The following is a 722-nucleotide window of genomic DNA, read 5'->3' as shown; positions in this document are numbered from 1 at the left end:
TTGCATGTAGTTCTGTCTAGCATTGGATTTAAGGATCTAAAAAATATCAATTTTTTATTCTGGCCCAACATTAGATATAACAAATACAAGGAATTTACTTGTGGCCCAGATTTCGATATGGGCTTGAGATCGTAATGATCAGAGAAGTCATGTTATAAGATGGGCCCAAATCTTGTCAGGCATCGGCTGAAAAAATACAATTATTTTTAGGAAATGGGCTCTCTTCGTTTGTCTTCCAATCGACGAGTTGCCATTGGCATCCAAAACAGGATAAACAGATTGAAAAAATGCTAACCTCAAGGTAAAGTCTTTGGTAGTCGGGATGGTCCCGGCGGGGCTCGAACCCGCGACCTTCGGCTCATAAGACCAACGCTCTAACCAACTGAGCTACGGGACCGATTCCCAAATAAGGTGTCCATCTAAAATATATCAACAAACATAAAGGGTCCAAACTTGTTTGAAGCTCTATTCAGTTTTCAACTCTAGTTATTTTGTCCTATTTCTCCCTTACATGATCAATTCGTGGTCCACTGGCCGAAGGTTGAGGAAAGCTGACGGACCAATCACGCTCTTGGTGAGCGTAGACTAGGTTCATCGTAGGGTTCTTATGGCCTGATAATATGAAAGAAAGGAAGAGTGGCGAATGCTCAACAAAACAAATCCATATTTCTCTAGAGAGGGAAAAGAAAAAGAAAAAGAAAAGGCATACCCGTAGGCCCTCG

The 722-nt window shown here is 41.6% G+C and overlaps 1 non-coding gene across 1 annotated transcript; it reads right to left on the bottom strand.

The window, feature by feature from the left end:
• Positions 1-323: 323 nt before the first annotated feature.
• On the bottom strand, positions 324-397 carry TRNAI-UAU (transfer RNA isoleucine (anticodon UAU)). The gene has a single exon. It is a non-coding gene; the product is annotated as a tRNA-Ile (tRNA).
• Positions 398-722: the final 325 nt, after the last annotated feature.

The sequence above is a fragment of the Populus euphratica genome, unplaced genomic scaffold (genome assembly GCF_000495115.2).
Source record: "Populus euphratica unplaced genomic scaffold, PopEup_1.0 scaffold44.1, whole genome shotgun sequence".
NCBI classification, from domain to species: Eukaryota; Viridiplantae; Streptophyta; class Magnoliopsida; order Malpighiales; family Salicaceae; genus Populus; species Populus euphratica.
The sequence above is the reverse complement of the archived record's forward strand: the minus strand, read 5'-3'. Positions and strand labels throughout refer to the sequence as shown.